General features: G+C 43.6%; 1 protein-coding gene across 1 annotated transcript in view; it reads left to right on the top strand.

Moving 5' to 3' along the window:
• Nucleotides 1–13299, top strand: part of LOC128689819 (nephrin-like) — a 200712-nt gene that overhangs the window by 83014 nt on the left and 104399 nt on the right. The gene's annotated exons all lie outside the window — the stretch shown is intronic.

Genomic DNA, 13299 nt, shown 5'->3' with positions numbered 1-13299 from the left:
CAGGAGAGTATGTCTCCATTACTGTGAGTATACAACTCAGGAACCTCTTCAACAAATCAGAGAATTGAAGGGGAGGAGCCTGAGTTATTTGGGTTTCACTCACAGTACGAATTATGGTAGAGGGTGGAAGTACAGAGGCTCCCACCTCAACTGGATCCTCTTGCAAGGATTCTGCTAAGTTCTCTGTACCACTGTGTGCTGTCTGCACAGTGAACCTGCTGTTCCAGGGTATTCATAAGTGCACTGCAACTTGTTAGTAATTATGAACTTCAAGATTACTCAGGGAACCTAAACAACAATGATTTAAGAATGTCTTCCCCAGTTATGGTCAGATGGCTCCCCGACAGGTCCCCAAATTTTTATTTTTTTTTTTTATTATCACACCGGCCGATTCCCACCAAGGCAGGGTAGCCCGAAAAAGAAAAACTTTCACCATCATTCACTCCATCACTGTCTTGCCAGAAGGGTGCTTTACACTACAGTTTTTAAACTGCAACATTAACACCCCTCCTTCAGAGTGCAGGCACTGTACTTCCCATCTCCAGGACTCAAGTCCGGCCTGCCGGTTTCCCTGAATCCCTTCATAAATGTTACTTTGCTCACACTCCAACAGCACGTCAAGTATTAAAAACCATTTGTCTCCATTCACTCCTATCAAACACGCTCACGCATGCCTGCTGGAAGTCCAAGCCCCTCGCACACAAAACCTCCTTTACCCCCTCCCTCCAACCCTTCCTAGGCCGACCCCTACCCCGCCTTCCTTCCACTACAGACTGATACACTCTTGAAGTCATTCTGTTTCGCTCCATTCTCTCTACATGTCCGAACCACCTCAACAACCCTTCCTCAGCCCTCTGGACAACAGTTTTGGTAATCCCGCACCTCCTCCTAACTTCCAAACTACGAATTCTCTGCATTATATTCACACCACACATTGCCCTCAGACATGACATCTCCACTGCCTCCAGCCTTCTCCTCGCTGCAACATTCATCACCCACGCTTCACACCCATATAAGAGCGTTGGTAAAACTATACTCTCATACATTCCCCTCTTTGCCTCCAAGGACAAAGTTCTTTGTCTCCACAGACTCCTAAGTGCACCACTCACTCTTTTTCCCTCATCAATTCTATGATTCACCTCATCTTTCATAGACCCATCCGCTGACACGTCCACTCCCAAATATCTGAATACGTTCACCTCCTCCATACTCTCTCCCTCCAATCTGATATTCAATCTTTCATCACCTAATCTTTTTGTTATCCTCATAACCTTACTCTTTCCTGTATTCACCTTTAATTTTCTTCTTTTGCACACCCTACCAAATTCATCCACCAATCTCTGCAACTTCTCTTCAGAATCTCCCAAGAGCACAGTGTCATCAGCAAAGAGCAGCTGTGACAACTCCCACTTTGTGTGTGATTCTTTATCTTTTAACTCCACGCCTCTTGCCAAGACCCTCGCATTTACTTCTCTTACAACCCCATCTATAAATATATTAAACAACCACGGTGACATCACACATCCTTGTCTAAGGCCTACTTTTACTGGGAAAAAATTTCCCTCTTTCCTACATACTCTAACTTGGGCCTCACTATCCTCGTAAAAACTCTTCACTGCTTTCAGTAACCTACCTCCTACACCATACACTTGCAACATCTGCCACATTGCCCCCCTATCCACCCTGTCATACGCCTTTTCCAAATCCATAAATGCCACAAAGACCTCTTTAGCCTTATCTAAATACTGTTCACTTATATGTTTCACTGTAAACACCTGGTCCACACACCCCCTACCTTTCCTAAAGCCTCCTTGTTCATCTGCTATCCTATTCTCCGTCTTACTCTTAATTCTTTCAATTATAACTCTACCATACACTTTACCAGGTACACTCAACAGACTTATCCCCCTATAATTTTTGCACTCTCTTTTATCCCCTTTGCCTTTATACAAAGGAACTATGCATGCTCTCTGCCAATCCCTAGGTACCTTACCCTCTTCCATACATTTATTAAATAATTGCACCAACCACTCCAAAACTATATCCCCACCTGCTTTTAACATTTCTATCTTTATCCCATCAATCCCAGCTGCCTTACCCCCTTTCATTTTACCTACTGCCTCACGAACTTCCCCCACACTCACAACTGGCTCTTCCTCACTCCTACAAGATGTTATTCCTCCTTGCCCTATACACGAAATCACAGCTTCCCTATCTTCATCAACATTTAACAATTCCTCAAAATATTCCTTCCATCTTCCCAATACCTCTAACTCTCCATTTAATAACTCTCCTCTCCTATTTTTAACTGACAAATCCATTTGTTCTCTAGGCTTTCTTAACTTGTTAATCTCACTCCAAAACTTTTTCTTATTTTCAACAAAATTTGTTGATAACATCTCACCCACTCTCTCATTTGCTCTCTTTTTACATTGCTTCACCACTCTCTTAACTTCTCTCTTTTTCTCCATATACTCTTCCCTCCTTGCATCACTTCTACTTTGTAAAAACTTCTCATATGCTAACTTTTTCTCCCTTACTACTCTCTTTACATCATCATTCCACCAATCGCTCCTCTTCCCTCCTGCACCCACTTTCCTGTAACCACAAACTTCTGCTGAACACTCTAACACTACATTTTTAAACCTACCCCATACCTCTTCGACCCCATTGCCTATGCTCTCATTAGCCCATCTATCCTCCAATAGCTGTTTATATCTTACCCTAACTGCCTCCTCTTTTAGTTTATAAACCTTCACCTCTCTCTTCCCTGATGCTTCTATTCTCCTTGTATCCCATCTACCTTTTACTCTCAGTGTAGCTACAACTAGAAAGTGATCTGATATATCTGTGGCCCCTCTATAAACATGTACATCCTGAAGTCTACTCAACAGTCTTTTATCTACCAATACATAATCCAACAAACTACTGTCATTTCGCCCTACATCATATCGTGTATACTTATTTATCCTCTTTTTCTTAAAATATGTATTACCTATAACTAAACCCCTTTCTATACAAAGTTCAATCAAAGGGCTCCCATTATCATTTACACCTGGCACCCCAAACTTACCTACCACACCCTCTCTAAAAGTTTCTCCTACTTTAGCATTCAAGTCCCCTACCACAATTACTCTCTCACTTGGTTCAAAGGCTCCTATACATTCACTTAACATCTCCCAAAATCTCTCTCTCTCCTCTGCATTCCTCTCTTCTCCAGGTGCATACACGCTTATTATGACCCACTTCTCGCATCCAACCTTTACTTTAATCCACATAATTCTTGAATTTACACATTCATATTCTCTCTTCTCCTTCCATAACTGATCATTTAACATAACTGCTACCCCTTCCTTTGCTCTAACTCTCTCAGATACTCCAGATTTAATCCCATTTATTTCCCCCCACTGAAACTCTCCTACCCCCTTCAGCTTTGTTTCGCTTAGAGCCAGGACATCCAACTTCTTTTCATTCATAACATCAGCAATCATCTGTTTCTTGTCATCCGCACTACATCCACGCACATTTAAGCAACCCAGTTTTATAAAGTTTTTCTTCTTCTCTTTTTTAGTAATTGTATACAGGAGAAGGGGTTACTAGCCCATTGCTCCCGGCATTTTAGTCGCCTCATACGACACGCATGGCTTACGGAGGAAAGATTCTTTTCCACTTCCCCAAATATTACAATTTATATTTTCCACTTCCCCAAATATTACAATTTATATTTGTCATTAATATCAATAATAAAAATAATCTTTATTTCTAAAGTACACGTATAATTCATACATACTTACCTGACATTAGTGACGTTCTATATAGAAACCCAGGATGCGACCCACACCAGTCCACTAACACCCAGGTACCTATTTACTGGTAGGTGAATATGGACAGCAGGTGTCTTAAGGAAACACGCTCTGTTTCCACCAGTACCGGGGATCGATCCATGGACCTTAATGTGTGAGCTGAGTGTACTAGCAACCAAGCTACTTTCCGTTTATAATAACTGATGTGTATACAGGTCCAAATAGTAGGTTATTCTCTATAGTTTAATCACTGAAAAGGTGACCCCCAAAATTTCATATTAAATCTATGATTATTTGTTGATGATTAAGACACATGTGCAACAGTTAGGTACTGTAACTGAAACGTTTCTCCTACACAGTAGCCTTTTTCAGTCAAATACGGAGGCAGGAGGTATAGTAGTGAAATAAAGATGAACTCAGTCCAAGGTGGATGGACTGATTACGTCGTCTTCATTTCATTACAACATCTGCTGCCTCCGTACTTGACTGATGAAGTCTACTGTGTAGTCGAAACATTTCAACAATATAGATACACAACTGTTGCACATGTGTCTTAATCTTTGATTTGTAAGTATTTTATACCCTTTTCACCGTGAAAATGTGTATCACAAGATGCCTTGGAGGATGAATAGTCAAATATCGACAGTTCCTTTGCATTTAATGTTTAAGATGTAACAGTAATTTATACATGAAATAAACAGTACCAGTACATACACAGTGATCTCCTCTGTTTCTCATGCTATAAGACGTTACGTGATATTTAATACATCTTATTTACAGAGATAATTGACAAAATGACTTTGTCAACAACACCCTAATTACCTTATTCAAACTAAATACAATGTAATGAAAATAATAGCCAACACAGTGGCACATTTGGACAAATTTGGAACCTCAGTAAAGACCCAGTTAGTAATGTCCTTTGTAATTCCCACAAAAATTGGTGGTACGCAGATAATCAAGAACATCGTGAGTTGAAAGCAAATCTCCTGGCATTCTGCAAGTATCAAAAACATCCTAACTATAATCTTTAATGTATTCACCACTGGAGTGTGTAAACAAATAGCCAGAAAGGAAGACACAAACTGGAGAAGACATCAGCACGTCCTGCACAACGATGGTCAAGCTCCAACCAACAAGAGAAGTGGACCAGAACCCTCCCTCAGGCATCCTAAAAATCTTTGTGGGTGAGGAAAACACAACAGAAGCGTCGCTCATCCACATGCAATAAAACTATTAAGGGCAACAATAAAAAACTGTTGATGAGTCGTAGAAGCGAGACAGCAGATGAGGTCACGACCATTCTGACTGCTAGACAATTAAGGTGAGTAATTAAGAGTAAACAAGAAGGGCAGCTGGACCATTAAAGATGTTGGCGTCATGTTGGCGTCCTGACATAAAAACTACACCATAAAACTAAAACCAGAATATAATGCCATAAAATACGAGTATAATATTGTTATCCCAGCTGAGAAAAACAATAAATATATTTTTACTGACATTTGGTAAAAATAATGTTTTATACATATTATAAAATATATATAATAAAATCTATACATATTATTAAATGAAACATAGAAATTACAGATATAATAAAAACTGGTATGCTGAAAAAAATCATACCTTGGGTGGGGTTAGAACTCGCGGTCAGAGAGTCTTAAAACTCCACAGAGACGTGTTAGCCACTGGACCAGCTAGCCAAAACAAGATTCGTCCAACTAGATATATTTCTACACCATAGGAAGGTTAGCACAGGCACCACTGTGACCACAAATGCAAGTTTTTACAGACGAATCTCCCGCTAGCATGGCCGTGACGAACTCTAGCTCAAGTCCCCTCAAAACCATCAACATGACTCACGAAATCGTAATGATTTAGAAGTAAAAACGTATTGCTATCCGAATGTTTGTAGGAATATCACATATGACTCCTTTAGGATTTTACTGAATAATGATTCGTTAGATCAGCTTCATAAAGCAGCAGCAGGAGAGATGGTCAGTTTAACACGAGCTTCAGCATTTGCTGCTTCCCAAGACTCAAGAACTCCGGTTTTACCATCACGTTGTTCTTAGGCTTTGGAAAAGTACGCCAAATCCTGGTATTTTTTAATCAAACTTTGCTGTTTTCTTTACCAAAAGCGAGTTCATTCAGGTGTCTTCCACACACAAGGTGGAACCCAGAAAATTTAAGGTAGGCGATATCTTCACCAGTTTTCCACATTACTTATGAGATCAACAATCTCTTGCTTGAACTTTCTTCTCTTCTGTGTTGCTGTCAGCATCTTTGCTTTATTTCAGCAGAGAACTGTGGCTATTTCGAAGCTAGTCGGAAAAGTCAGGTACTATCTTACATCCCGTGCAATGTGGTTCCCACCTGCTATCCTGGCCAGCAGTGATATGTCCTATAAGTCTGTGGTTCCCACCTGCTATCCTGGCCAGCAGTGGTATGTCCTATAAGTCTGTGGTCCTCCGCCTCATCCTGACATCTGCAACAGAAGTTAGAAATTATTGGAGGCGCCCGTAATCCTTCCTGGAGAAGAGATAAATATTCTTCATCTATGGATGGCGTTCATGAAGTTATTTCTCTTCCATTCTATTTTTCTCCTTTTCTGCTCTTCCTTCTTTGCCATCTTTCAACTTCCCGTAACATTACTTGTACCACATTGCTATCAATGTGATCAACTTTTTCATAATCACTTCTTCAAAGTGCACTTCCACTGGGAACTTGGTCATGTATCTGAATTTCTAAATTTCTAATCAATTCCGCTTTCTCTCCATGATGTATCTTAAAAGGAAACTGTCATATTGGTAATTCATCTTAAATTCATAGCTGTATCGTAGAAGTGGTTTAGAACAAAGGACAAGAGTGTTATTATTTTATGAAGGAAGTTAGTGTAGATCTAGAATATGTACAGAGAATCTTCACTTCACGTATTAACTCGGTCATGCACCTTAAAATTGCTGGGAACGTTTGAAGTCCCTTGACCTGTATTCCCTGGAACAAAGACGAGAAAGATACATCAAAATTTACTCGTGGAAAATCCCAGAGGGACTGGTCCCAAATCTGCACACAGAAATCCCGCCCTACAAAAGCAAAAGGCTCGGCAGGTGGTGCAACATCCCCAAGTGAAAAGCAGAGGATCCATAAATACACTTAGTGAATAAAGAATAAATATTCAACATCTTCTCATCGTACATGAGGGGGATTACCCATAGATCCCCGGCTGTCTTCAAGAAGGAGCTGGACAGACACCTAAAGTCAGTGCCTGATCAGCTGGGCTGTGGTTCGTACGTTCGATTGAGTGTGGCCAGCAGTAACAGACTGGTTGATCCGGCCCTGATCCACCAGGTTTAATCGACAACCGGGCCACAGGGGCGTTAACTCCAAGAAGAACCTCCAGGTAGAGTAGAACTTCCAGACAACAATCATCAGGTGTTTCATTAGCCAGTTATTTATCAATTATTTATTTACAAGAGACCTAAATAAAGGCAAAATAGACTACATTACTAGGTCAAGTTATTGTACCATTCTGTATAATAATTTACTACAAAAATTTAAACACATGTTGCACTTCCAGTGTCATTCAAAATCAAAGGAAGATGACCTATTTTTTTGAGAGACAGGAAGGCACAAACAATTATTGATCATTACAGAAATATGGCCTAGAATGAATTAGAACACTGGGATTGCATTATAACATTCGTGAATTGGCCATAAATTACGTGACGGGGGGAAACAATAGTATTTTTGTCCGGTCAGAAATTGTCAGAAAAAGCTGCTAGGCAATTAGAGATGTGGGAAGAAGGAATCTGCAGTGTTGACGAGTGGTGCCCTGCACCACTACTCTGCACCACTACTCTGCATCACTACTCTGCACCACTACTCTGCACCACTACTCTGCACCACTACTCTGCACCACTACTCTGCACCACTACTCTGCACCACTACTCTGCACTACTACTCTGCACCACTATTCTGCACCACTACTCTACACCACTACTCTGCACCACTACTCTGCACCACTACTCTGCACCACTACTCTGCACCACTACTCTGCACCACTACCTTGCACCACTACCCTGCACCACTACCCTGCAACACTACTCTGCACCACTATTCTGCACCACTACTCTGCACCACTACTCTGCACCACTACTCTGCACCCCTACCCTTCACCACTACCCTGCAACACTACTCTGCACCAGTACCCTGCACCACTACCCTGCACCACTACTCTGCACCACTACTCTGCACCACTACTCTGCACCACTACCTTGCACCACTACCATACACCATTACCCTGCACCACTACCCTGAAACAATACTCTGCTACACTACCCTGCACCACTACTCTGTGTCATTGCCCTGCACCACTACCCTGCCCCATTACCCTGCACCACTACCCTGCACCATTACCCTGCACCACTACCCTGCACCATTACCCTGCACCACTACTCTGCACCACTACTCTGCACCACTACCTTGCACCACTACCCTGCACCACTACCCTGCAACACTACTCTGCACCACTACTCTGCACCACTACTCTGCACCACTACTCTGCACCACTACTCTGCACCCCTACCCTGCACCACTACCCTGCACCACTACTCTGCACCACTACTCTGCACCACTACTCTGCACCACTACTCTGCACCACTACTCTGCACTACTACTCTGCACCACTATTCTGCACCACTATTCTGCACCACTACTTTGCACCACTACTCTGCACCACTACTCTGCACCACTACTCTGCACCACTACTCTGCACCACTACCTTGCACCACTACCCTGCACCACTACCCTGCAACACTACTCTGCACCACTATTCTGCACCACTACTCTGCACCACTACTCTGCACCACTACTCTGCACCCCTACCCTGCACCCCTACCCTGCACCACTACCCTGCACCACTACTCTGCATCACTACTCTGCACCACTACCCTGCACCACTACCCTGCACCACTACTCTGCACCACTACTCTGCACCACTACTCTGCACCACTACCTTGCACCACTACCATACACCATTACCCTGCACCACTACCCTGAAACAATACTCTGCTACACTACCCTGCACCACTACCCTGTATCATTGCCCTGCACCACTACCCTGCCCCACTACCCTGCACCACTACCCTGCACCATTACCCTGCACCACTACTCTGCACCACTACTCTGCACCACTACCTTGCACCACTACCCTGCACCACTACCCTGCAACACTACTCTGCACCACAACTCTGCACCACTACTCTGCACCACTACTCTGCACCACTACTCTGCACCCCTACCCTGCACCACTACCCTGCACCACTACTCTGCACCACTACTCTGCACCACTACCCTGCAACACTACCCTGCACCACTTCTCTGCACCACTACTCTGCACCACTACTCTGCACCACTACTCTGCACCACTACCTTGCACCACTACCATACACCATTACCCTGCACCACTACCCTGAAACAATACTCTGCTACACTACCCTGCACCACTACCCTGTATCATTGACCTGCACCACTACCCTGCCCCATTACCCTGCACCACTACCCTGCACCATTACCCTGCACCACTACTCTGCAACATTACCCTGCACCACTACCCTGTACCACTACTCTACAACACTACCCTGCGCCGCTACCCTGCACCACTACCCTACACCATTATTCTGCACCACTACCCTGCAGCAATACTCTGCAACACTATCCTGCAACACTACCCTGTACCATTGCCCTGCACCAGTATCCCGCAACACTACCTTGCACTACTATCCTGCACCACTATCCTGTACCACTCCCCTGCACCACTACCCTACACCATTATTCTGCACCACTACCCTGCAGCAATACTCTGCAACACTATCCTGCAACACTACCCTGTACCATTGCCCTGCACCAGTATCCCGCAACACTACCTTGCACTACTACCCTGCACCACTACCCTGCACCACTATCCTGTACCACTCCCCTGCACCACTACCCTGCACCATTACACTACAACGCTATCCTGCAATAAGGGATTTAAGGAAGTTATGTGTTGAAAATACCAAATATACATATAATCATAATACGATGTCTGAGACATATACTTTGGAAGAGTGTTGAGGCAGCTGGTCTTATTACCTACACTCTGCTGGGAATAACAGCAACAACAATGACTTGGTATGGTTGACCAAGCTTAATTAATAATCATCAGAATAAATTGAAGCAAGCGCAGCACTTAGTGCTACATTCCTTTTTGTAACTGTGGTATATCACTTGTAAGGACCCTGGTATTAGGAACACAGGTGTAGTCTGGTGGACTGCGCACCTGGTTGTAGCATGATAACCGATGGTAGAAAAGAGGAACGAGCAAAAGGCAGCAGTGAGTAAATATTTAAATATATTTCCTTCACCAAACACCATGCTAGTGTACGTTCAGTTTATATATAATATGTATAAGCAAGAGACACAGTGAGAACTGTTGGGGGAACAGACTTGAAGAGTCACGAGTCTCCATCACTGTTTCACAACTTTATGGGCTTCGTTTTGATTGGCTGGTTGAACCAAGGTGCTAGCATAACAAAGGGGCCCCCGCTTGTTACACTCTTAGCATCTGGTTCACTGTTCAAGAGGGCATGACTATATGTGTGTGACATACCTGGTGGAGCTGATGCTTGCCACCTACTGCAGATCAACCCCATCACTCAGGATCAAGGTCCTTGCAATTTTATGATCTGGAAGTTCACCAAGATGCTATGGTATTTTGCAGCAGACGATGTAAGAGGCGGACTGTGGCTCCTCATATGTTGGACTCCATGCCACCTTGTCTTGTGGAAGTTCTGCAGCGTAGATGATTAAGATCTTCATGGTGTCCACCACCATGAAGATCTTGAGTATCATGGTGGTGTCCACCATACTGGCTTACTTGTGTCCTTGCCACTGCTCTAATTATTTTTTTCCTTTTCAGTAGACAATGAGTTGTTGACCACTGGCTTACTCGATCAAGTATGATCCAGTCTTTATTCTCTTAAAGACCAAGTTTTTTGCCTAATCCAAAGAGATGGGAGGTGGTGCCACGTCCTGAGATAGTGTGGATAAAATATATTCACATTCTGAGGGACCAAGATATGCTTTGAACTGGTTGATACATCATATCCGGTATTCCCTTGATTCTTGCTTGGGTTCTGGTGCAAAGAAGAAATCATGTCACTCAGTGTTGGCAGGAGAATTAGTAAATCGGTGTCATCTCCGACAAGGACAGAGAATCTTGGCTGAACACTTTGTATCTTCAACAAGAACATCAGTATCATGCTGCGTGTGGTTAGAAGTGTTCCCAGACTGTTGTAGTTTGTCGCTCAGAAGGTGAATGAATCACTGTTTGTGTTTCTGATTATGCAAGAAGTCTTCTTTCTGATACCGTACGTCTGACTTGTGCGGTATTCTTTGTTGTTGGCACATCTGTGTATCAATCAAAGATGAGCTGATCCATATTTCTGCATAACATCACGTACGAGAACATGAAATGTGTCTCGTACAGCACAATGTAAGCAGAACTTCTTTTCCAGGCAAATCGTTTCCAGAATATCCAGCACATCTGTGTCTCGGTAGAAGGAGAGATGCTGAAATCTAACAAAGCTGTTGGATAACTAAAGAGTTCATAACTAATGATGGATGCTAGTTCACCTAGGAGTCTACCAGTTATTACAAGCAGCTATAACAGTACAACAGCGAGTCTACTCTGAGTCACCTTGACTCTGACAGTAGTTTGCATCATCTGTATGACTCCAGTCCAGTTTGCTTCACCTGCGTGAACCTGGACCAGTTTGCTTCAGCTGCATGAACCTGGACCAGTTTGCTTCACCTGCGTGAACCTGGACCAGTTTGCTTCAACTGCATGAACCTGGACCAGTTTGCTTCAACTGCGTGAACCTGGACCAGTTTGCTTCAGCTGTATGAACCTGGACCAGTTTGCTTCAGCTGCATGAACCTGGACCAGTTTGCTTCAACTACATGAACCTGGACCAGTTTGCTTCAACTACATGAACCTGGACCAGTTTGCTTCAACTACATGAACCTGGACCAGTTTGCTTCAACTGCATGAACCTGGACCAGTTTGCTTCAGCTGCATGAACCTGGACCAGTTTGCTTCAACTGCATGAACCTGGACCAGTTTGCTTCAGCTGCTTGAACCTGGACCAGTTTGCTTCAACTGCATGAACCTGGACCAGTTTGCTTCAACTGCATGAACCTGGACCATGCTGGTCAAGAATGAACCAGCAGAGGTGACTCCCGCACAACGCGCAGGAAAGCTCTAGGATCTTCTGAAGGTATATCAAGGTAATGTTCGTATATAATAGATGTGATATTTGCCGATATCCAGACAGAGTGAATATTGATCTTATTCATTTTATCGAAGTCCTCAGCTAACACCTGGACTCTGTACAGTGGACTATGTGAGGTTCTCACTCCTGGTATTACTGCAGTTGTAATGAAGCAATAATACTCTCTAGTGTGGGTGACACCCACGCTAGAGGCTGATATAAGTGGGTAGCCTAAGTGTAGGGCGGGATGAAAGTAATGGGAGACACTAAACTAAATTACTCTATGCCTAACTCTAACTTAGCTTAGGTACTTATAAGAAGTGGTATGATACATTAGCCTATACAGGCTTTATCATTAAATTAGACTTATAGTGGTGGCCCGTGGCCTGGTAACAAATGCTCTCACTTCACACGGTGATGTCAGGGTTCGATTCCTGGCGAGGGTAGAAACATTAGACGTGTTTCGTTACACCGGTTATCTATGTTCACCCATCAGTATAATGGGTACCTGGGTGTTAGTCGACTGGTGTGGGTCGCATCCTGGGACAAAACTGACCTAATTTACTCGAAATGCTCAGCATAACAAGCGGCTTTCTATATAGTAGTATGTCATTGATGTCAGCTATAGTCTATATACCTTATATATGTACTTGTAGTAAATAAAGATATTATTGGTAGAAGAGCGTGGCATCGTCGGGGTATAGGCCTAGGTATCATGTTACTGCCCACCTCCCCCCCTCTCTCTCTCTCTCCCCTCACCTTTCTCTCACTTTCAAATTTCCCCTCAGTTTTTATCTTAAACTCAGATGCAATAAAAACATATTGGTGAATCTTGATTTTTGATCCCATACTGCATTTCTGCAAATTAGACACATCCAAAATGAGGCTCCCTTTGAAATTTTTGTATGGTGTTGTAGGGACCTCATGGAAATGCACTGGAGTTTACCTGGAGAGAGTTCCGGGGGTCAACGCCCCCGCGGCCCGGTCTGTGACCAGGCCTCCTTAGGTCAGTGTCCCAGGATGCGACCCACACCAGTCGACTAACACCCAGGTACCCATTTTACTGATGGGGAACATAGACAACAGGTGGAAAGAAACACGTCCAATGTTTCTACTCTGGCTGGGAATCGAACCCAGGCCCTCACCGTGTGAAGCGAGAGCGTTAACCACCAGGACACCAGAGC

This window comes from Cherax quadricarinatus, chromosome 22 (assembly GCF_038502225.1).
Source record: "Cherax quadricarinatus isolate ZL_2023a chromosome 22, ASM3850222v1, whole genome shotgun sequence".
Classification (NCBI taxonomy): Eukaryota; Metazoa; Arthropoda; class Malacostraca; order Decapoda; family Parastacidae; genus Cherax; species Cherax quadricarinatus.
This window is presented reverse-complemented; position numbering and strand designations above follow the sequence as displayed.